Raw genomic sequence first — 25062 nt, 5'->3', positions numbered from 1 at the left:
AACTGTTGAGACCGGAACAGAGAGAGATTAAGAGAGAACAGTGATTAAAGGTTCTTGCCAGTGTCCAGTTCGATGTCTCCATGTCTTCAGTAACCAGTTCCATGTCTCTTTTAGCAGATTTTCATGTTCACGCATGTGTACTCTGATACCGCAACATGTTAAATACAAATTAAATACAAAAGATAATCATGTAAAAAGAGTAAACTTGGATTATTTCCCCGTCAGACCAAAAACAAACATTATCTGGGTAGAAAAAGAGTTTTAATTGCAATTATAAGGTACAGTTTTTTAATAATGATCAACTCAGTCATTTTTTTTTGAGGGACTGTCTTTGTCACTGAGCCCTACCTCAAACGTTCTTTTCTTGAACGTGTGACTTGTTCTCTTCAGTCTTCATTGTATATTACAATATGTAACCAGAAGTGGGATGTAGTTCACCGTCCCTGTTTTGATTGTTTTTGTTTGTTTTTGTATGTTTCTCGATGTGCCAATGATGAAACACTGAGCTTCTTGATATAGCAGGAAGTTTTTACAGCGATTGCTCACGTGACATCGGAGTGGCTGTGACATCAAATACTGTAACCACCCAGACTATAACAAGTGATTTCAAAAGCATGCGTTCCTCTAGTATTCTATAGTACCCTGTAATATGTTGTGCCTGGCACATCTTCCATGTGTCTGACTGTGAATATTAGTTTACTGTGGGCCACACTCAGTGACACAGAAGAAAAACACAGAAGTAAAATCAAATCCAATAGTACTTTTATACAATGTAACCTGTAATAATATAAATGTAAAATGTCCATTAATGGAAATAGAAAAAAACAACTCATTTTGCTCATCCTAAACCCCTAATGACCTTGAGGCCTTCAGGGGTCTTGCAGGCCCAGGTCCAGCTGGTGCAAGCCCATAGTTGGGTCTACTGTGTTTTGCCTTGCTCTGGTTTTGTTTGTTTTTCGAGCTCCATAGCTGATCTGCTCTTTGGTCCTGATACCAGTTGGTGCCTCACCTAATTTGCCCTGGTCTGCCACACTCAGAGATCTGGGTTCACCTCTACTTTGGGTGAGGCCCTCCCATTATAAAATATAAGTGTTCAACACTGTAACAGGGTTCCTCAACCTGCAGGCCATGGACCACCAGTGGACTGAGAAGCAGGTCCATACTCAGGGGTAGAGTGTAGTGGGCTGGTAAACGCATTTTAAGCACTAAGTCATGAAAATGTAAGTGAAAAATTTTTTATTTAGTATAAGTAAAGAAAAAAGAAAAAGATTAATCATGTTCAAACTATAAACATTTTGACAAGTTAAAGACAAATTTAACCTCATCAGTTTGAGATAATGCAGCCGCAGGTGGCTGATGCAAACAATTTTACCTAAAACATTGTTGTTTTCTTGTGGGCCAATATGCTTTCTAGTTATAAACAGGTGGGGCAGGAGGTGGAAAATGTACCCCTGCCATGTAATACAATGGAATAAAGTGTTAGTTTACCTTTTAAATATCTGTTACATGTACATTGTTCACAGTATATGTTATATTTTGCCATTAGTTTTGAGGAAAGCGTCTGTTCTGGCAAACATTACAATATCTTTAATGAATTTGCATTAATGTTTAACCAGATAGCATTATCAAAGCCCTTTGAAAAATTCCTTTGAATAAATCAAGAACAATGTTGCTGCCTTCAAAGTGCACAGGCCAGCCCCTGTCACAAGCCACTATAATGGTTCGCATTCTCCTTTTACCATTATACTCACATTTGGGGGTATATCTGGCTCCCGTTTTTAACTTGCAAATGACTAAAGGAAAACGTTTGGTGCTTTCGTACAGATTCGTACCCTTAGGTGTGCCTTCATCAATGCAAACTGCCCTGACCTGCTCATCTGTGGCCAGGATGAAGGTATTGATTTCTTTGCAGTTGGTGGTGTTGCCTTCGGTGATGTGCCTCTGGTTGATCACTTGGTCACACTGGTTCAGTTCCATGTCCTCGATCACATGCTGTGTGAGGAAGTGCTTGTAGCGCCTCATCACGTCGGTGGGCTGTGTGTCAACCAACAGGGTGGCAGACAAAGCTAACAGCAAACCTACAGCAAACCCACGTATCTCCATGACAACGGCTCTGGAGAGAGAAAGAGGGAAAAATATAGGAAGATATTAACAACAAATAACATTAACAGCTCCCTGTACTTGTTAATGGAACAGGCATTATGGTATTTTATTAGAATAAGCTTCAGAGTAGACTCGAAGAGCTGGATGCTGTACGACCACAAATCTAAGATTCTCCTCCCAGAAATCCCCCAGCAAGAAGCTTTTCCTTCTCTCTGTTTATTGGAAAAAATGTCCTTAAACTGATTAAAATGAGCTTTTTATCCTTTGCAATCTGCTTAACAGATACCTTATATACTATTCCTCAGTAATAACATCCAACTTAGCCAGGCTGGATGTTCCTTTAGCAGTATCAGGAAAATATGATTTTATTCATGGCATCCATAATTCATGCATTCAAGAAAAACATGATAATCTGTCCAATAAGCACAGAACATACAATATTTGGTTTAGGGGGGTAGAAGAATCAATATACTTACATAAGGGCACACATGTAGCGACAAATAACCAAGAATACTTGTGTAGGCTTGACAGAGTTTTGTTGCTCTATAACTCGTTTTACTCATGCCATATGGGTCTATTTTTCTGGAGCTGAAATCACATAGCGTCTTTTCTTCTACAGTAAACAGGCATTCTTATGTTTTAATATTCCAGACTTCATGTACAAATTACATACTAGAAATAGTGCAAGCAAAACAGTAGATGGATATTTTAAAAAGTCAGTCAGGCCAAAGCTTATTTTGTGTGAAAGAGATGCTTGGTGGCAGAAACATTTTGCGTTTTGAGAATTAAATAGAGACTGCTGCAGGCACCAGAGCTTTTGTTCACGTTACTGTAGCTCAAGTCCTGAGTCTTTCATCGTGACCGTCTTTGGCACTGATGACCCACTGATGCATGCCCTGCCATTTTTAATTAGTGAGTGATTGCCAAAACGTTGGGCTGGACATCTGTGATGGTCTGTGTGTGTGTGTCAGCATGTCAGACACTCTGTACACGGTGCTGACCTTTGCTACAACAGACAAGCCCCAGATCATCACCCTCTCTCTTCTCTGCTTGACAGCAGGTGTCATACACACACTCACCATCACTTAACCTGTCAAACCTACAGCTTCACAGCTGAAAATGGCACTTGCTAAGTTTTTAACAAGTGTTTAAAGGTCTCATCCTGTGAGCCATCCATCATGCAAGCTGTGGACTCACAGAAACATGTTTTCTGTTTCTGTTGTGGTTTTTCAGACCTCTTCCTGTCAAAGTTTGCTGTGGTTTTCAAGTGCCTTTTGATGGTGTATATCTTTTCAGTTTCTCTAAAGGAAAGACCTATACTTTAAATGATTATAATTGTCTGTCTTCCTTTGTTAATTTCATTTTTCTTGCTATTACAATAGCGACATACCGAATGCTGCAGTACAGAATTGTCCAAACACTGCCCTAAAGGATGTAGTATTCCAGTCTTTATCACCTCTGCTTTCTCACGCAGAGAGAGGATAGCTAAGTCAGGGGGTTCACCCTTAGGAATTCTTTGCATTAACTTTCAAAGTTTAAATTTACATACATTTCTGCAGAACAACTGTAGGTTTTTAACTACTGATTGAAAAGGACTTCTTACATTAACAATAACTTTACATTTATTTTTACAATTTAGATCCATTTCCAGTTTACTGTTAATTTTTAAAAAACCTTTGGTTTAGCCCGATTTGCTGCTTGGGTTATTCACAAGACTTGAACGGCTTACATGTCAATAACAATTGGAAAACTGTACATTTGCCCAATATTCAAATGAATTTTTCTGCACTGGGTTCACCTGAAAAGTTTCCTTTGCTGGAGGTGTGGAAGGTAAAAGCACTCATCAATGACTCAGCCTCAGCAAATGGGTGCTGTGGCTTAGCTGGTCATAATAGCTGCCTGGTAAACAGGAAGTCCTGAGCTCAAAATCCATTGGTACCGTTACGTTATTGAAACACTTGTTAGGATGTGACGTTCAAGCTCACATTCAATAACAAATGAATGTCATCAATTATAACCTCTGCAGTGCAACAGATAGCACACTGGACTTCCTACCTCCAACTTGAACCCATACATTTACAGAATTTAGCAGACATTTTAATCCAAAGCAATTTATAGTTATTACTGAGTACAACTTGAATAATTGAGGGTGCAGGGTCTGGTCCAGGGATCCAACAGTTATAATTTGGCAGTGGTGGGGCTTGAACCAGCAACAAAGCAAGCACTTTAACCACTGAGCTACTACTGCCCTCAACACTTGTATGTGCGAGTCACATCTTTTCTGGGGGACCTTGAAAGCCTGTGTTCCTTGCTAATCCCACCAGTGTTAAGTTATAACTCATTAAGATAGCAAAAGTTTCGAATTATCATCCGCAATAATAATAAATCCATCTTTTGCAGATAGAAAATAATTCTAGAAACTGAGATCTGCATGTGACTGCCTGATGCTGTGGGAGGCCTTCTGCTTCAGCATGCCAGACACTCTGTACATGGTGCTGACCTTTGCTCCAGCAAACAAGCCCCAGATCATCACACTCTCTCTTCTCTGCTTGATAGCAGGTGTCATACACACTGAGGAACCAACATTTAGCCTATTGGACAACATTCAAAAACTCTGCATTCTGAACTGAAGATTACACATTTTGATTCATCAGTCCATAAGATGTTCATTCATTCTTCAGTAGTCCACTGGTAGTGTTGCATAACCAAGTGTCTTTTCTAATTTTTGCAATAACTTCTCTATCTTCACTTTTTACATTAACATCAATTTTACATTTATTTTACAGTTTAGATAAATTTTCAGTTTACTGTTGTTTTTTAAAAAACCTCTGGTTTACCCCAGTTTACTGCTTATCTTACTGCTTAGGTTAAAGTCCAGAGACTTTAACTGCTTACATGTCAATAACAATTGGAAAAATGGCATGTTCAAAAATGTTTGACCACTAGTGTATTTTACTTCATATGTTAGTAATCGCTAATATAATCGGCTACTAATAATTTAGCTATATCGATATCATTGAAAGAAATACTGGAACATACTTAATGGTACTGCTGGAAATGTTGGAAATGTTGAAGTGGTGAAGCAATGAGTGTGGGCCTAGCCAGAGAAGAGAAAAAGATTCACAGTAAGCATTAATCCTACAGTAATACTGACTCATACTAAAATGATGCTCATTATACTATACACACAGTAACTCCATGTCAAGGTTATAATACTACTAATAAATCCATTAGCAGTAAATCTACTTTTACTAGTTACTAGTATATGCAGAAGCTTGGTACTGAGGACTTGAATGTGAATTTGGGGTGCTGCTGAATGAAATGTTTCACCAAGTCCACATTCCTCTCCACAGCACTTCCTACAGCCAAGTTACACCTTTGATGCTTTGTTACTGTATAAAAGGGAAAGCCTTTTTTTGTTCCAGTACTAAAAATGGACCTGACAAGCAGTTTTTGTTTGGGGTTTCTAGTAAACCTCTCCAAACTATTGCAAAACAAAGTTTGAAAATACATCATCATGCCTCCAACACTATAATAAATGGTTTGGTTAATCCAGTAAACATTAAAAAAAATGTAAAAAGTTTATATAACTTGCTCATGTTCATTCATGGTTGAAAATGCCACTAATAAGAGTCTTATAAAGTAGAATGTCAAAGTTGTTGACACCGAAGAGTTTTACTCACCTCTCCAGTTAGTGGTCTGCAATAAAGCTGTGAGAACAAACTTCACTGCTTTTCTCCACAGTACGCATATCACCTACGTCCCTTTATAACCACACACTAACGTCACCTCACTTTTGCTGCTAATTGGGCAGAATACCTCAGGTGGTCTACAGGGTGTATCTGTTCTGGTGCTAACAGCAGGCACCTACATACTCCAGACACCTTAACAAGGTTACATATCAGAACAACATCAAGCAGGCGTGCATGTTTAGGACCAACAGTATACACAGAGACCAAGTACACTTGATGGGTGAATGAATGAATGAATGAATGAAGAAGAGAAGGGCCAGGAATAGAAATAACAGACTGTAGATTCTTTGTCTTCGTAAGTCACTTCTAAAGCACCGTACCTTATTCTGGACACATCTCAATTCAATTTATAGTATTTTTATATCTGAAATAAGATGAATTTATTATCATATTGTATTGGGCCAGTAAAAGATGATCTTGTCATTTGTAGACATGTTTGACTGGCATGTTGACGCCCAGAAGAGAATAGATTAGAGAATGCTGAGACAGTCCAGTATTTCTGTACTGGCCGCAGTTCACCTCTCACTGGGTCAAGGGTCAAGGACTGGAGGTGACAACATTCTCTCTGGGTTCTCTGAGCCCTAATCCCCCCCTTCTCTCCTCTTATTGTCTCCCATTTCTTACGTTTAAACACACCCTTGTGTTTTGGACTGACAGCCTGACGATAGACTTCCACCTTTTCTCTGGTTAAGATCCAGAGGTCTTGAAGAGCATTGTGACTACCATTAACATTGTACAGGAAAATGATCATTAAATAGTGGATTGTTTCTACAGTGATGTGATTGGTCTGGCAGTCTTCAGCATGCCAGACACTCTGTACACGGTGCTGACCTTTGCTCCAGCAAACAAGCCCCAGTTCATCACACTCTCTCCTCTCTACTTGACAGTGGGTGTCATACACACTGAGGATCCAGCATTTGGCCTTTTCGACAACATACAAAAACTGGATCTCTCACTCTCACTCAACCTGTCAAACCTACAGCCTGAAGTCTCCTCTTCACAGGTTTAACTAAAACTTGCCTTCTTCAACCAGTGTTAAGCTGTGCTTGAAGGCGTTGTCCTGTGAGACACAGGAACATGTTAACTGTTGCATCTCTTTTGAAACTCTTTTGAAAATTTTTGTGGTCTGCCAGACCTCTTCCTGTCAAAGCTTCCTCTGGTTTTCAAGTGCCTTTTGATGGTGTATATCTTTGCTATTTCTTACACCCAACTGTCTGCAATTTCCCTAAAAGAAAAAAAAACCTATACTTTTTAAGGATTATAATGGCCTGTCTTCCTTTATTAATTCAATTTTTATTACAATAGCAACATACATACTACATTGTACAGTACAGTACTGTCCAAACACTGCCCTAAAGGATGTAGTAACCTAGTCTGAGGGTGTCTAAATTAAACAACTGTGGAAATTCTTTACATCAACTTGTAATGCTTAATTTACATACATTCATGTAGAACAGCTGAAGGTTGTTAACTACTGATTTTTTATATTAATTTACAGATTATTGTTCATTTTTTAAAAACCTTTTGCAGTTTACTGTTTACCTTTTCAGGTTATTCACGAGACTTGAGCTGCTTAAATGTCGATAACTGGGGAAAATGGGCTATTCTAAAGCATTTGACAGGCCGTGCAATGTATTTTACTTCATATGTTAGTAATCTCTGAAATAATCAGTTACTAATAGTTTAGCTATATCTAATTAAATAGACAATTATTGGAACTTAACTAAAGTTACTGCAGGAAATGTTGAAAAAGTCACAGTGTTGAAGTTGTGAAGCAAACTTCACAACTTGTGAAGTTGTGAAGTATGGTTTGAGGGTTGGTCTAGCCAGAGAAGAGAAAAAGAATCACAATAAGCATTAGTATTATGCTACACTAATACTGACCTTTAGTAAAACGATATACCACAAACACATAAACTCAATGTCAGGGGTACATTATTACTAATAAATCCATTGCTAGTAAATGTAATAACTGGTTATTGTCAGAAGCCTACAGAAAGAGATGGAAGATATTAGCTGCAGAATTGCTGAAACAGCTACTAAACTGGTTAACAGGATGTGTAATAAGTGTGTATATTGTACATTTTGGTGGGTGATTTTGTCCCCACTACTTTTTGAAAGTGCATTCTGAAAATATGTTATCTAATAACAGCTTGCTTCAGATGTGTGTGTTCTGAGAACTTGAACCGGAATTTGGGGGACAGCTAATGAAATATTTTAAAGTTACACAATTGATGATTCATTATTCTTTCAAAGAGGGTATTTTGTTGCAGTATTAAAAATTAACTTGACAAGTTTCTGATTGGGATTTCAGTAAAGTTGTCCAAACTCTTTCAATTCTCCATTCCTCTAACATTAATAAATTGGCTGGTTAAACCAATAAACCTTTTAACATTTGCTTGAAAATGCCACTAGTGAGGGTCATTTAAAGTAGAATATCCAAGCTTCATGTTGACACAGTGGAATTTTACTTTCCAGTTAGTGGTCTGCAATAAAGCTGTGAGAACAAACTTTACTGCTTTTCTCCAAAGTAAAAGCATATCACCTACGTCCCTTTATAACCACACACTGACACCTCTCACTGGGTCAAGGGTCAAGGACTGGAGGTGACAACATTCTCTCTGGGTTCTCTGAGCCCTAATCCCCCCCTTCTCTCCTCTTACTGTCTCCCGTTTCTTACATTTAAACACACCCTTGTGTTTTGGACTGACAGCCTGACGAAAGACTTGCACCTTTTCTCTGGCTTCTTGTCATTTGACGTCACCTCCTTTTTGCTGCTAATTGGGCAGAATAGCTCAGGTGGTCTACAGGGTGTATCTGTTCTGGTGCTAACAGCAGGCACCTACATACTCCAGACACCTTAACAATATTACATATCAGAACAACATCAAGCAGGCGTGCATGTTTAGGACCAACAGTATACACAGAGACCAAGTACACTTGATGGGTGAATGAATGAATGAATGAAGAGGAGAAGGGCCAGGAATAGAAATAACAGACTGTAGATTCTTTGCCTTTGTAAGTCACTTCTAAAGCACCATACCTCATTCTGGACACATCTCAATTCAATTTATAGTATTTTTATATCTGAAATAAGATGAATTTATTATATTGTATTGGGCCAATAAAAGATGATCTTCTCATTTGCAGACAGGTTTGACTGGCGTGTTGATGCCCAGAAGAGAATAGATTAGAGAATGCTGAGACAGTCCAGTATTCCTGTACTGGCTGCATGGGTCACAGATACGGGCCACGCAGTTCACCTCTCACTGGGTCAAGGGTCAAGGACTGGAGGTGACAACATTCTCTCTGGGTTCTCTGAGCCCTAATCCCCCCCTTCTCTCCTCTTACTGTCTCCCATTTCTTACGTTTAAACACACCCTTGTGTTTTGGACTGACAGCCTGACGATAGACTTCCACCTTTTCTCTGGCTAAGATCCAGAGGTCTTGAAGAGCATACTGACTACCATTAACATTATACAGGAAAATGATCATTAAGTAGTGGATTGTTTCTACAGTAATGTGATTGGTGTGGCAGTCCGAGAAACCTCATCCTGCATAGGCTTTGACAGACTTACGTTTATTAAGTGTTTTAGCTGTTAAATAATTGTCATCAACATATTGGTTTACCAATAAACACCGCTCACATTTCCAATGCGTGCGAATCTTTGTGGTCATGTGAGCTTTTGTAAACCTGTAGGTGTTGAATATCCACTACAGGTCATTTATTCGGTGGTGTGGGTTTGGTGTTGAAAGTCCACCACTGTAAAAGTTTCGTTTATGCATCCTAAATTTCTGACGCCTTGTTTACGGTAAGTATTGTTTTTTCCAAGCATCTCTCATAACTCGAAGGGAAAGCATGTAAACACGCATTCTGCTCACGTGTAGACTAGTAAGTCGCGCGGTCATTTAAACGTGGCAGGTCTGACTCGCTTTGAGCGTCCGCCTTTGATCGCGGAGGAAAGTAGACACGACTGCGTTTCTATCCAGTACGGAAAGAGTGGTCTACACGTGAATAATTTTCGAACGGATTTCTCGTTTTGGTTATTTGTTTGTTATCTTTATTTCTTTCTTTGAGAAATTGAATTTGTGTCTGATGCTTAAAGGCAAAACAGGGCAGCAAAATATTTCATCAGATAATTGTGTTGAGCAAAACCGTGACTTCATGTCGCCTTTCACCCTCTGGTCATTTAATACACCTCATGTGCTTGCTGTACTGGCAACCTAAATGTTCTTAGAAATGTTCTTGATCTTTTAAACAAAATTCAAAAATGGGGGGGGGGGGGGGGGGGGGGGGGGGATGTCGTAAACTAGAAAATAAGTAGATTTGAATCTGGATTTCCGGACTTTGCTGGATCAGTGGCATGTGTTGGAGGGGGAGGGGGTCATTCAAGAGCCTGGATGCCTTTGCATAAAACACCCTTGTGATATGGGAGCATTTCAGTGCCAAAGTTAAAAAGAAAAAGTAACATACAAAATGACAAACTGTTGGTAGGTTTGAATTTTGGGCTCAAATGAAATTCTAATTAAACAATTCCATTTACATTTGCCCTTTGATATATTAACATATGAAAATGTCATTTACCCAGAGGTTTTGGGTAGCTGTATTTACAATAAAATCTGTTGCATGGACATATTAACCCTAATATGTATCGTGATTATGCAAGAGTGGTTTAAAAATGATGATTAACATGTTATTCACCTGATATGCATTTGCTCTCAATGCATTTGAAATGTAACTGTCAAGTTCACCACACTAGAAAGATGTCAAAATTCAACTGTGAAAGGGGAAAGTGCCACTCTGCTTTGCAGTAACATGTTCTCACATTACTACACACAGTGCTGTGGCAAAATGGCAGCAGAATGCATTACTAAGATTGTAATTTAATTTTCTCAACCTTCCAAATGCCAGCCAGTGTGGGATTTGCATTGCACCATTGCATTAGTATAGTAACTTGTATTTTGGACTGTTTGACGCTTTGCACTTTAAACCTTTTAACCTTAAACTAACCAAACCACCTCCCTTACTGTATTACAGCAAGTTCTCTGTAACTCTGTGCTAATTTGCACAACTGTAAAGATGTATCACTCTATTATTTTTGCATGTAATAGTTTTTATTAATATAACTACTTAATATACCTACACTGTACACCTGTTGGTTCAACTCTGACACAAAACACTGCATAGCTCTACAGATTATCCGCACCTGAAAAGAGCTGGATTAATGTCCCGTTTTCGCAGTTGCTGTTTGTCTGTCTGTCTGTGTGTGTGTGTGTGTGTGTGTGTGTGTGTGTGTGTGTGTGTGTTGTGTGTGTGTTGTGTGTGTGTGTTATTCTGAAGGCAATTGCATTGTGTCCTTTATTTTTATAGAGGTGAATGCAAGTGTTGTCACAGATGCTTCCCATGTAATAAGGAAAACATTAAATGGTTTTGAAGTGTAAGAGATTGACTCTTAAATGCTGGTGTTTTACTTAAATCAGCTGTGACAGTTGTATGAGGATGTCATCTGTCATTTGGTTCTAGCAGTCCCACAAAAGCTTTTCATCCCAGAGAGAAGAATGGAAGAAATAGTTCGTATTAGTCTTCCTTTCCTCTGAACAACAATTATTAAAACATGCAGTAGGTCATAGTTTTGTATGAAGAAACAAACAGTTCTGTATTGATATTTAATTATGTATTAATTATAATGTGTAACTGAGCCGTTGTCTTCCAAGAAACAGGCTTGTGTTTTGATTTTAGGTTTATGTCAAAGATCACCTCTTTGATATAAAATCCCTTAACAAAGAATAACCCCTTTAATGTCAAATTACCACAAGCTTTGGGTCCAAACCCTTTGATCTTAAATTACAGGAGGACTGAAATACGCTGCCTCGTAGTGGCTGAACTGGGCAAGTGCTCTATGCTATACCAGTAAGAGTCCTTGAGCAAGACTCCTAACACTACATTTGCCCGCCTCCGTAACATGATTGAAATTGTAAGTTGTTCTGGATAAGAGTGTTAATTAAATGTACTCAGCCCCAAAAGGGTTACATTCTCCTTCTTAGGACACATACAGCTGTACATCTTCTCTCTAGTTTTCCTCAGTCCCCTATCATTTACATACACATGCGTGTGCACAGTGCTCACGGAGACAACACCATGAAAACGTTAAACGTCAAACTAAATTCTCTGATACAGCAGAGAAAAAATCGTGATTTGTCCAGTCTGCCATCCCCATCTCAGTCACCTTCCTCAGCCTTCATCAGGGCCTCCTGGCATGAAGGCTGATGCAGTTTCTTACTCTTTATTTAACAACAAACTACTTTTTGCATTTAATTATTGTTTATGTGTTTAAGAACTATTTTAAGTCTTAATGTCATCACGAGTTCAGTGTTATAGTGTGGAAGTTCCCACCTGGTGGATGTGGACCTGAGTACAATATGTGGTGCTCACTCATTCATGTGCATGCACTCTCTCCCTTCTTTCTGTCTCCCTTCTCATCTGCTGTTGTTTGTGAAGCTCGTTGTGCTCAGTGTATTCTCATGGTGATCATGTTTCCTGTCTTTCTAATTAATTTTATCCTCCTCTGCTAACGACTAATAGAAGAGCATTTACGTTCAGAATGCAAATGGAAAAATCCACCGCTTGGTGTGCTGTGCAACTTTAAATGAGTGGAGCTCAGTATCTGCTAAGATAAATCTCAACACTCTAATATATACAACTAAATCATGTCAGTGAACAGTACAGTAAAGCATAACACCCTACTCAAACACTCAACAAGTCTTGTCTGGGATAAAAAGTGACAAAAATTAAAAAGAACTGCAATTTCTTGAAAGACCTTTAGCTATTCTGACTGTATGCAAGTGAATTTGGTTTGAAGTGACCTAATAAAGCACCAAGGAATATTAAAGGAAAAAAACATGGCATGGACCATGCCAGACACTCTACTCCAGCAAACAAGCCCCAGATCATCATTGTTCATTTTTAACAAGTGTTTGAAGGTGTCATCCTGTGAGCCGTCCATTATGCAAACTGTGCACATTAAGACTGAAGCCTTGAATTCTGAGCAACCAATGCATGAGCCGGTGGTTTGCGTTGGCCAAACGCTAAAGAAAGACAAGTGGATCATGATCGCTATACACTGTGAGAAGCTGAGAACTGCAGCAATGTAGACCTCCAAGTTTTGCAGCGCAAGTGTTTCCTTTTCAATGCTGCTGGACACTGTTAGGAGCTTAATAAACCTTTTAGAAAAATAACGATCAGGGTGTTAGGATCCGTGTGCGTCCTCCTGAATGAGGACTGACTGCTCTAGTCCCAATACCGCTGTTATCTACTTTGCGTTTAAAAGGATGTGAGTAATCAGGCGCAGCAAGAACTGGGGGTATGGTAGAGTAATGCCTTTACAGCATCAAAATCATTCTGACACGGTTGGGGACATACAAAATGTTCCTTATTGTGGAGCAAGCTGATTAGAGGGCTACAACAGTCAAGAAATTCTTACAAACAGTGGTAAAACCCCACCATTCCAAGGAAGCGTCCAACGCTTGTTGTCGGGTGGAAGAAAAGACCGAGTCACCGGTATCTTGGTGTCTAGCTTCCCTAAGTAAGAGACTTCCCCTTTTCCAAAGTCACACTATCCAAGTTCAGAATGAGAGAAGCGTAATTGAATGCAATTGATTCAGCAGTACTGAATTTCTAACCAAACAGGGACTAGTTTTTTAAACATTATTAAAGGTACAAAATGTAAAAGAACCTGTTAAAAATGTCCAATACAAAAAACATGTGATTAAAGTAAAAAAAAGCACACAAGGCAAAAGTGTGGTTTGATTTTTCTGTTTATGTTTTAATTTCTTAAATGTATGTGTACATGAGAAGCTTTTTACAGAACTGTTGAGACCGGAACAGAGAGAGATTAAGAGAGAACAGTGATTCTCTTGCCAGTGTCCAGTTCGATGTCTCCATGTCTTCAGTAACCAGTTCCATGTCTCTTTTAGCAGATTTTCATGTTCAGCATGTGTACTCTGATACCGCAACATGTTAAATACAAATTAAATACAAAAGATAATCATGTAAAAAGAGTAAACTTGGATTATTTCCCCGTCAGACCAAAAACAAACATTATCTGGGTAGAAAAAGAGTTTTAATTGCAATTATAAGGTACAGTTTTTTAATAATGATCAACTCAGTCATTTTTTTTGAGGGACTGTCCTTGTCACTGAGCCCTACCTCAAACGTTCTTTTCTTGAACGTGTACTTGTTCTCTTCAGTCTTCATTGTATATTACAATATGTAACCAGAAGTGGGATGTAGTTCACCGTCCCTGTTTTGATTGTTTTTGTTTGTTTTTGTATGTTTCTCGATGTGCCAATGATGAAACACTGAGTTCTTGATATAGCAGGAAGTTTTTACAGCGATTGCTCACGTGACATCGGTGTGGCCGTGACATCAAATACTGTAACCACCCAGACTATAACAAGTGATTTCAAAAGCATGCGTTCCTCTAGTATTCTATAGTACCCTGTGATATGTTGTGCATGGCACATCTTCCATGTGTCTGACTGTGAATATTAGTTTACTGTGGGCCACACTCAGTGACACAGAAGAAAAACACAGAAGTAAAATCAAATCCAATAGTACTTTTATACAATGTAACCTGAAATAATAAAAAAATGTAAAATGTCCATTAATGGAAATAGAAAAAACAACTCATTTTGCTCATCCTAAACCCCTAATGACCTTGAGGCCTTCAGGGGTCTTGCAGGCCCAGGTCCAGCTGGTGCAAGCCCATAGTTGGGTCTACTGTGTTTTGCCTTACTCTGCTTTTGTTTGTTTTTCGAGCTCCATAGCTGATCTGCTCTTTGGTCCTGATACCAGTTGGTGCCTCACCTAATTTGCCCTGGTCTGCCACACTCAGAGATCTGGGTTCACCTCTACTTTGGTGAGGCCCTCCCATTACAAAATATAAGTGTTCAACACTGTAACAGGGTTCCTCAACTTGCAGGCCATGGACCACCAGTGGGCTGAGAAGCAGGTCCATACTCAGGGGTAGAGTGTAGTGGGCTGGTAAAGGCATTTTAAGCACTAAGTCATGAAAATGTAAGTGAAAAATGTTTTATTTAGTATAAGTAAAGAAAAAAGAAAAAGATTAATCATGTTCAAACTATAAACATTTTGACAAGTTAAAGACAAATTTAACCTCATCAGTTTGAGATAATGCAGCCGCAGGTGGTTGATGCAAACAATTTTACCTAAAAATTGTTGTTTTCTTGTGGGCCAATATGCTTTCTAGTTATAAACAGGTGGGGCAGGAGGTGGAAAAAGTACCCCTGCCATGTAATACAATGGAATAAAATGTTAGTTTACCTTTTAAATATCTGTTACATGTACATTGTTCACAGTATGTGTCATATTTTGCCATTAGTTTTGAGGAAAGCGTCTGTTCTGGCAAACATTACAATATCTTTAATGAATTTGCATTAATGTTTAACCAGATAGCATCATCAAAGCCCTTTGAAAAATTCCTTTGAATAAATCAAGAACAATGTGCTGCTTCAAAGTGCACAGGCCAGCCCCTGTCACAAGCCACTATAATGGTTCGTGTGCTCCTTTTACCATTATACTCACATTTGGGGCATCTGACTCCCTTTTTTAACTTGCAAATGACTAAAGGAAAACGTTTGGTGCTTTCGTACAGATTCCTACCCTTAGGTGTGCCTCCATCACTGCAAACTGCCCTGACCTGCTCATCTGTGGCCAGGATGAAGGTATTGATTTCTTTGCAGTTGTTGGTGTTGCCTTCGGTGATGTGCCTCTGGTTGATCACTTGGTCACTGGTTTGTTTCATGTCCTCGATCACATGCTGCGTGAGAAATGCTTGTAGCGCCTCATCACGTCGGTGGGCTGGGTCAACCAACAGGGTGGCAGACAAAGCCAACAGCAAACCTACAGCAAACCCACGTATCTCCATGACAACGGCTCTGGAGAGAGAAAGAGGGAAAAATATAGGAAGATATTAACAACAAATAACATTAACAGCTCCCTGTACTTGTTAATGGAACAGGCATTATGGTATTTTATTAGAATAAGCTTCAGAGTAGACTCGAAGAGCTGGATGCTGTACGACCACAAATCTAAGATTCTCCTCCCAGAAATCCCCCAGCAAGAAGCTTTTCCTTCTCTCTGTTTATTGGAAAAAATGTCCTTAAACTGATTAAAATGAGCTTTTTATCCTTTGCAATCTGCTTAACAGATACCTTATATACTATTCCTCAGTAATAACATCCAACTTAGCCAGGCTGGATGTTCCTTTAGCAGTATCAGGAAAATATGATTTTTTCATGGCATCCATAATTCATGCATTCAAGAGAAACATGATAATCTGTCCAATAAGCACAGAACATACAATATTTGGTTTAGGGGGGTAGAAGAATCAATATACTTACATAAGGGCACACATGTAGCGACAAATAACCAAGAATACTTGTGTAGGCTTGACAGAGTTTTGTTGCTCTATAACTCGTTTTACTCATGCCATATGGTCTATTTTTCTGGAGCTGAAATCACATAATCTTTTCTTCTACAGTAAACAGGCATTCTTATGTTTTAATATTCCAGACTTCATGTACAAATTACATACTAGAAATAGTGCAAGCAAAACAGTAGATGGATATTTTAAAAAGTCAGTCAGGCCAAAGCTTATTTTGTGTGAAAGAGATGCTTGGTGTCAGAAACATTTTGCGTTTTGAGAATTAAATAGAGACTGCTGCAGGCACCAGAGCTTTTGTTCACGTTACTGTAGCTCAAGTCCTGAGTCTTTCATCGTGACCGTCTTGGTACTGATGACCCACTGATGCATGCCCTGCCATTTTTAATTAGTGAGTGATTGCCAAAACGTTGGGCTGGACATCTGTGATGGTCTGTGTGTGTGTGTCAGCATGTCAGACACTCTGTACACGGTGCTGACCTTTGCTCCAACAGACAAGCCCCAGATCATCACCCTCTCTCTTCTCTGCTTGACAGCAGGTGTCATACACACACTCACCATCACTTAACCTGTCAAACCTACAGCTTCACAGCTGAAAATGGCACTTGCTAAGTTTTAACAAGTGTTTAAAGGTCTCATCGTGTGAGCCATCCATCATGCAAGCTGTGGACTCACAGAAACATGTTTTCTGTTTCTGTTGTGGTTTTTCAGACCTCTTCCTGTCAAAGTTTGCTGTGGTTTTCAAGTGCCCTTTTGATGGTGTATATCTTTTCTCTAAAGGAAAGACCTATACTTTAAATGGTTATAATTGTCTGTCTTCCTTTGTTAATTTCATTTTTTCTTGCTATTACAATAGCGACATACGAATGCTGCAGTACAGAATTGTCCAAACACTGCCCCTAAAGGATGTAGTATTCCAGTCTTTATCACCTCTGCTTTCTCACCGCAGAGAGAGGATAGCTAAGTCAGGGGGTTCACCCTTAGGAATTCTTTGCATTAACTTTCAAAGTTTAAATTTACATACATTTCTGCAGAACAACTGTAGGTTTTTAACTACTGATTGAAAAGGACTTCTTACATTAACAATAACTTTACATTTATTTTACAATTTAGATCCATTTCCAGTTTACTGTTAATTTTTAAAAACCTTTGGTTTAGCCCGATTTGCTGCTTGGGTTATTCACAAGACTTGAACGGCTTACATGTCAATAACAATTGGAAACTGTACATTTGCCCAACATTCAAATGATTTTTTCTGCACTGGGTTCACCTGAAAAGTTTCCTTTGCTGGAGGTGTGGAAGGTAAAAGCACTCATCAATGACTCAGCCTCAGCAAATGGGTGCTGTGGCTTAGCTGGTCATAATAGCTGCCTGGTAAACAGGAAGTCCTGAGCTCAAAATCCATTGGTACCGTTACGTTATTGAAACACTTGTTAGGATGTGACAGTTCAAGCTCACATTCAATAACAAATGAATGTCATCAATTATAACCTCTGCAGTGCAACAGATAGCACACTGGACTTCCTACCTCCAACTTGAACCCATACATTTACAGAATTTAGCAGACATTTTAATCCAAAGCAATTTACAGTTATTACTGAGTACAACTTGAATAATTGAGGTCGCAGGGTCTGGTCCAGGGATCCAACAGTTATAATTTGGCAGTGGTGGGGCTTGAACCAGCAACAAAGCAAGCACTTTAACCACTGAGCTACTACTGCCCTCAACACTTGTATGTGCGAGTCACATCTTTTCTGGGGGACCTTGAAAGCCTGTGTTCCTTGCTAATCCCACCAGTGTTAAGTTATAACTCATTAAGATAGCAAAAGTTTCGAATTATCATCTGCAATAATAATAAATCCATCTTTTGCAGATAGAAATAATTCTAGAAACTGAGATCTGCATGTGACTGCCTGATGCTGTGGGAGGCCTTCTGCTTCAGCATGCCAGACACTCTGTACATGGTGCTGACATTTGCTCCAGCAAACAAGCCCCAGATCATCACACTCTCTCTTCTCTGCTTGATAGCAGGTGTCATACACACTGAGGAACCAACATTTAGCCTATTGGACAACATTCAAAAACTCTGCATTCTGAACTGAAGATTACACATTTTGATTCATCAGTCCATAAGATGTTCATTCATTCTTCAGTAGTCCACTGGTAGTGTTGCATAACCAAGTGTCTTTTCTAATTTTTGCAATAACTTCTCTATCTTCACTTTTTACATTAACATCAATTTTACATTTATTTTACAGTTTAGATAAATTTTCAGTTTACTGTTGTTTTTTAAAAAACCTCTGGTTTACCCCAGTTTACTGCTTATCTTACTGCTTAGGTTATTCCAGAGACTTTAACTGCTTACATGTCAATAACAATTGGAAAAATGGCATGTTCAAAAATGTTTGACCACTAGTGTATTTTACTTCATATGTTAGTAATCGCTAATATAATCGGCTACTAATAATTTAGCTATATCGATATCATTGAAAGAAATACTGGAACATACTTAATGGTACTGCTGGAAATGTTGGAAATGTTGAAGTGGTGAAGCAATGAGTGTGGGCCTAGCCAGAGAAGAGAAAAAGATTCACAGTAAGCATTAATCCTACAGTAATACTGACTCATACTAAAATGATGTCATTATACTATACACACAGTAACTCCATGTCAAGGTTATAATACTACTAATAAATCCATTAGCAGTAAATCTACTTTTACTAGTTACTAGTATATGCAGAAGCTTGGTACTGAGGACTTGAATGTGAATTTGGGGTGCTGCGAATGAAATGTTTCACCAAGTCCACATTCCTCTCCACAGCACTTCCTACAGCCAAGTTACACCTTTGATGCTTTGTTACTGTATAAAAGGGAAAGCCTTTTTTGTTCCAGTACTAAAAATGGACCTGACAAGCAGTTTTTGTTTGGGGTTTCTAGTAAACCTCTCCAAACTATTGCAAAACAAAGTTTGAAAATACATCATCATGCCTCCAACACTATAATAAATGGTTTGGTTAATCCAGTAAACATTAAAAAAAATGTAAACATTTTATATAACTTGCTCATGTTCATTCATGGTTGAAAATGCCACTAATAAGAGTCTTATAAAGTAGAATGTCAAAGTTGTTGACACCGAAGAGTTTTACTCACCTCTCCAGTTAGTGGTCTGCAATAAAGCTGTGAGAACAAACTTCACTGCTTTTCTCCACAGTACGCATATCACCTACGTCCCTTTATAACCACACACTAACGTCACCTCACTTTTGCTGCTAATTGGGCAGAATACCTCAGGTGGTCTACAGGGTGTATCTCTTCTGGTGCTAACAGCAGGCACCTACATACTCCAGACACCTTAACAATGTTACATATCAGAACAACATCAAGCAGGCGTGCATGTTTAGGACCAACAGTATACACAGAGACCAAGTACACTTGATGGGTGAATGAATGAATGAATGAATGAATGAATGAAGAGAAGGGCCAGGAATAGAAATAACAGACTGTAGATTCTTTGCCTTCGTAAGTCACTTCTAAAGCACCGTACCTTATTCTGGACACATCTCAATTCAATTTATAGTATTTTTATATCTGAAATAAGATGAATTTATTATCATATTGTATTGGGCCAGTAAAAGATGATCTTGTCATTTGTAGACATGTTTGACTGGCATGTTGACGCCCAGAAGAGAATAGATTAGAGAATGCTGAGACAGTCCAGTATTTCTGTACTGGCCGCAGTTCACCTCTCACTGGGTCAAGGGTCAAGGACTGGAGGTGACAACATTCTCTCTGGGTTCTCTGAGCCCTAATCCCCCCCTTCTCTCCTCTTATTGTCTCCCATTTCTTACGTTTAAACACACCCTTGTGTTTTGGACTGACAGCCTGACGATAGACTTCCACCTTTTCTCTGGTTAAGATCCAGAGGTCTTGAAGAGCATTGTGACTACCATTAACATTGTACAGGAAAATGATCATTAAATAGTGGATTGTTTCTACAGTGATGTGATTGGTCTGGCAGTCTTCAGCATGCCAGACACTCTGTACACGGTGCTGACCTTTGCTCCAGCAAACAAGCCCCAGTTCATCACACTCTCTCCTCTCTGCTTGACAGTGGGTGTCATACACACTGAGGATCCAGCATTTGGCCTTTTCGACAACATACAAAAACTGGATCTCTCACTCTCACTCAACCTGTCAAACCTACAGCCTGAAGTCTCCTCTTCACAGGTTTAACTAAAACTTGCCTTCTTCAACCAGTGTTAAGCTGTGCTTGAAGGCGTTGTCCTGTGAGACACAGGAACATGTTAACTGTTGCATCTCTTTTGAAACTCTTGAAAATTTTTGTGGTCTGCCAGACCTCTTCCTGTCAAAGCTTCCTCTGGTTTTCAAGTGCCTTTTGATGGTGTATATCTTTGCTATTTCTTACACCCAACTGTCTGCAATTTCCCTAAAAGAAAAAAACCCCTATACTTTTTAAGGATTATAATGGCCTGTCTTCCTTTATTAATTCAATTTTTATTACAATAGCAACATACATACTACATTGTACAGTACAGTACTGTCCAAACACTGCCCTAAAGGATGTAGTAACCTAGTCTGAGGGTGTCTAAATTAAACAACTGTGGAAATTCTTTACATCAACTTGTAATGCTTAATTTACATACATTCATGTAGAACAGCTGAAGGTTGTTAACTACTGATTTTTTATATTAATTTACAGATTATTGTTCATTTTTTAAAAACCTTTTGCAGTTTACTGTTTACCTTTTCAGGTTATTCACGAGACTTGAGCTGCTTAAATGTCGATAACTGGGGAAAATGGGCTATTCTAAAGCATTTGACAGGCCGTGCAATGTATTTTACTTCATATGTTAGTAATCTCTGAAATAATCAGTTACTAATAGTTTAGCTATATCTAATTAAATAGACAATTATTGGAACTTAACTAAAGTTACTGCAGGAAATGTTGAAAAAGTCACAGTGTTGAAGTTGTGAAGCAAACTTCACAACTTGTGAAGTTGTGAAGTATGGTTTGAGGGTTGGTCTAGCCAGAGAAGAGAAAAAGAATCACAATAAGCATTAGTATTATGCTACACTAATACTGACCTTTAGTAAAACGATATACCACAAACACATAAACTCAATGTCAGGGGTACATTATTACTAATAAATCCATTGCTAGTAAATGTAATAACTGGTTATTGTCAGAAGCCTACAGAAAGAGATGGAAGATATTAGCTGCAGAATTGCTGAAACAGCTACTAAACTGGTTAACAGGATGTGTAATAAGTGTGTATATTGTACATTTTGGTGGGTGATTTTGTCCCCACTACTTTTTGAAAGTGCATTCTGAAAATATGTTTCTAATAACAGCTTGCTTCAGATGTGTGTGTTCTGAGAACTTGAACCGGAATTTGGGGGACAGCTAATGAAATATTTTAAAGTTACACAATTGATGATTCATTATTCTTTCAAAGAGGGTATTTTGTTGCAGTATTAAAAATTAACTTGACAAGTTTCTGATTGGGATTTCAGTAAAGTTGTCCAAACTCTTTCAATTCTCCATTCCTCTAACATTAATAAATTGGCTGGTTAAACCAATAAACCTTTTTAACATTTGCTTGAAAATGCCACTAGTGAGGGTCATTTAAAGTAGAATATCCAAGCTTCATGTTGACACAGTGGAATTTTACTTTCCAGTTAGTGGTCTGCAATAAAGCTGTGAGAACAAACTTTACTGCTTTTCTCCAAAGTAAAAGCATATCACCTACGTCCCTTTATAACCACACACTGACACCTCTCACTGGGTCAAGGGTCAAGGACTGGAGGTGACAACATTCTCTCTGGGTTCTCTGAGCCCTAATCCCCCCCTTCTCTCCTCTTACTGTCTCCCGTTTCTTACATTTAAACACACCCTTGTGTTTTGGACTGACAGCCTGACGAAAGACTTGCACCTTTTCTCTGGCTTCTTGTCATTTGACGTCACCTCCTTTTTGCTGCTAATTGGGCAGAATAGCTCAGGTGGTCTACAGGGTGTATCTGTTCTGGTGCTAACAGCAGGCACCTACATACTCCAGACACCTTAACAATATTACATATCAGAACAACATCAAGCAGGCGTGCATGTTTAGGACCAACAGTATACACAGAGACCAAGTACACTTGATGGGTGAATGAATGAATGAATGAAGAGGAGAAGGGCCAGGAATAGAAATAACAGACTGTAGATTCTTTGCCTTTGTAAGTCACTTCTAAAGCACCATACCTCATTCTGGACACATCTCAATTCAATTTATAGTATTTTTATATCTGAAATAAGATAATTTATTATCATATTGTATTGGGCCAATAAAAGATGATCTTGTCATTTGCAGACAGGTTTGACTGGCGTGTTGATGCCCAGAAGAGAATAGATTAGAGAATGCTGAGACAGTCCAGTATTCCTGTACTGGCTGCATGGGTCACAGATACGGGCCACGCAGTTCACCTCTCACTGGGTCAAGGGTCAAGGACTGGAGGTGACAACATTCTCTCTGGGTTCTCTGAGCCCTAATCCCCCCCTTCTCTCCTCTTACTGTCTCCCATTTCTTACGTTTAAACACACCCTTGTGTTTTGGACTGACAGCCTGACGATAGACTTCCACCTTTTCTCTGGCTAAGATCCAGAGGTCTTGAAGAGCATACTGACTACCATTAACATTATACAGGAAAATGATCATTAAGTAGTGGATTGTTTCTACAGTAATGTGATTGGTGTGGCAGTCCGAGAAACCTCATCCTGCATAGCAAAATATTCAACCTTCCTCATAAACGATTATAGCATTGTCAGATGCCTAAAAGGTCCATCCAAATGTTGTCACAATCTCCATGGCAACGCATTCCAAAATCAATTGTTTCAGAAATTTTAATAATGAATCAGCTGCATGGAAAATTAGAACTTATTTAATGAGGTGGGAACCAGTGCAATGTTGCAGTAACAAAGGCTGCTGAAAAACTCCCTCTTTTAAACTCACTCAGTTTACCGTTTTCCCTGAAGACTCTGAGCTCTCCAGAGGTGCTTTGTTCTTTTTTAAGTTCACATGTAGCTCCAAGTGGGCTGCATATGATCGATTAGGTCATATAGCATGTGCTTGGTGTGACCCAGTGTGGCTCAGAGGAGGATGGGTTACCCATCTCAGCCTGGTTCCTCTCAAGACGGCTTCCTCATTCTCTGAGAGTTTTCCTCTGCTCACTGATGCCTGTGGCTTCCTCTTTAGGTGTCTGGACCTGGATTTCTGTAAAGATGCTTAATGACAATGACTGTTGTAAAAAGCGAAATGCAAATAAATTTAATTAAAATGGTCATATTTTAAATGGAGCAATATTGTTAATTCACTTTGGCTTAACATTTTACCACAATTTTAATTTACATTGATACAATTACAACTATGAATAAATTACTCTGAATGATTACGAAACTTGGACTCTTTAGCAGTAGTACTCTTGCTATTCATTCTGGATTTTAGTCTGCTCCTTACTGCTCTGGTGAAAACCACGCGGACATAGGGTGTGGATGGTGTTACAGCACCCCTAGTGGATAGTTGAGATCCTGCATTTGCACAACTGTAACAAAATAATAATAATTTAGATCCCAGCACCTTACACTTGCAACATGTTCCCATGGAGATGGGTCTGGTGTTCACTGGTATTATTAATTAGGCTGACCAGGATCAGGAGTACAGTATGAGTAAAATCACTCTTTCACCTCAGTTGAATGACAATCCATGGAGTACACATTTGGCCTTCAAATTGCATCCATCTAAACAACAACAACAAAAATAATCATGGTAAAAATGATAAAGACTTTAAAGCCAATGTTTTAGAAATGAGTTGTGCATTAGAGTCCTTCACCAAAATAACATCCAGTCAGCAAGTGGTGAGAAACTGACTGCTGACAAGCAGTGTAACGGGGGCTGATGAACAGTATCTGCTCTAAACTCTACAGGCTGCAAATTCACATTTAAATTCCATAAGACAGGTACACATGGAGAAGTGGATGTTTGGTGTATCTGAAGAAAAATGCACTCAGCCAACTAAAGTCCAACTATGACCATTCAGAATTTGGTAGATATTATATATATATATATATATATATATATATATATATATATATACACACACACCCACACCCAGACACACACCCACATACATACACTGTATACTTTCATACTTTCATAACATTTCCTGATGTAACAATATTTCATTATTAATTATATATCCCTGTAATTGAATTATAAACACATACTACAAATAATATTTGATTTATCACTAGACCTTCCATTTATAATTATATCCAGGTTATGTGTGGCATATATATTAAACAATAACATTGTTTAATTAAAACACCCTGACTGAATGGTCATTTGCATGAATGCTAAAAACAGGCGCGAGATGTCAGTTTTTAGTAGGGGTGTTGCTACATGACACATCAGTTTTCTATATCTGCCTGAAGTGGGTGGTCACCTTACACATTGGTTACCGACCCTGTGTAACGCGGGAGGGGTGCAGAGCGAACACACTTGCGAAGTGCCGACATGCTGGATGTTATGTAAAATGGAACTAACGAGGGATTCCATACAGAGCGTGACAATAAAGTAAAATAAATAATAGGTTTAATAATAAACAAACAATCACCGAACAAAACAGAACAGACAGGATAACATAAGAAGACAGGTTATGCGCAGGGACAAACGAGAGCTAACCAG

The 25062-nt window shown here is 38.8% G+C and overlaps 2 long non-coding RNA genes across 2 annotated transcripts in view; both read right to left on the bottom strand.

Annotated features, from left to right (window-relative positions):
* The window catches only part of LOC118241515, a 38978-nt gene extending 33109 nt beyond the window's left edge, over window positions 1-5869 (bottom strand). Inside the window, exons 1-2 of the long non-coding RNA XR_004776139.1 lie at window positions 5787-5869; window positions 5143-5200 (exon numbers count right to left, since the gene is read on the bottom strand). This is a non-coding gene — a long non-coding RNA (uncharacterized LOC118241515). The remainder of the gene's footprint in view (window positions 1-5142; window positions 5201-5786) is intronic.
* A 9871-nt stretch (window positions 5870-15740) lies between these two features.
* LOC118241590 lies at window positions 15741-19551 on the bottom strand. The gene is made up of 3 exons (XR_004776220.1): window positions 19469-19551; window positions 18828-18885; window positions 15741-15812 (listed from the first exon to the last, which is right to left on the bottom strand). It is a non-coding gene; the product is annotated as an uncharacterized LOC118241590 (long non-coding RNA).
* Window positions 19552-25062: the final 5511 nt, after the last annotated feature.

The sequence above is a fragment of the Electrophorus electricus genome, chromosome 6, assembly GCF_013358815.1.
Source record: "Electrophorus electricus isolate fEleEle1 chromosome 6, fEleEle1.pri, whole genome shotgun sequence".
Lineage (NCBI taxonomy): Eukaryota > Metazoa > Chordata > Actinopteri > Gymnotiformes > Gymnotidae > Electrophorus > Electrophorus electricus.
Note: the sequence above shows the minus strand (reverse complement) of the source record. Positions and strands in the feature narration are given on the sequence as shown.